This window comes from Teleopsis dalmanni, chromosome 1 (assembly GCF_002237135.1).
Source record: "Teleopsis dalmanni isolate 2A chromosome 1, ASM223713v2, whole genome shotgun sequence".
Classification (NCBI taxonomy): domain Eukaryota; kingdom Metazoa; phylum Arthropoda; class Insecta; order Diptera; family Diopsidae; genus Teleopsis; species Teleopsis dalmanni.
The window spans coordinates 94,371,318-94,371,768 of record NC_051846.1 but is presented as its reverse complement, the minus strand read 5'-3'; positions in this window follow the sequence as shown (position 1 = coordinate 94,371,768).

Sequence of the window (451 nt, the reverse complement as noted above, 5' to 3'; positions counted from 1 at the left end):
GCGCCAGGAAAATCGCCGTCGGCAGGAAGAAAACCACCGTCGGCACGAGGAAAATCGCCGTCGGCAAGAGCAGGAGGCAAAAAAGAATACCGAAACGAAAGAAAAAAATGTAATTTAAATCACTTTTATTAAAATTTTCAAATAAATTAATACATTCTTTTTTAATTTTTCAGAGTACCCAAAACAAGAAGAAACACAATTGTAAGTATTTATAATCTTATTTATTTAAATATTTGTATGATATTTACATATATATTTTCACTAATTGCAGATTTCCAAATGAAACGCAGACTAGAACAACAAGATCTAGCAAAAAAGAATCAATAAATAAATAAATAAAGAAATCATTACATACATTTTATTATTATTTAATATATTACATTACATTGTTATATAATTTCACGTCCGCGGTGCAAACCGCTTTAAAAAATAAAGTTTTAAAAGTAGAAGA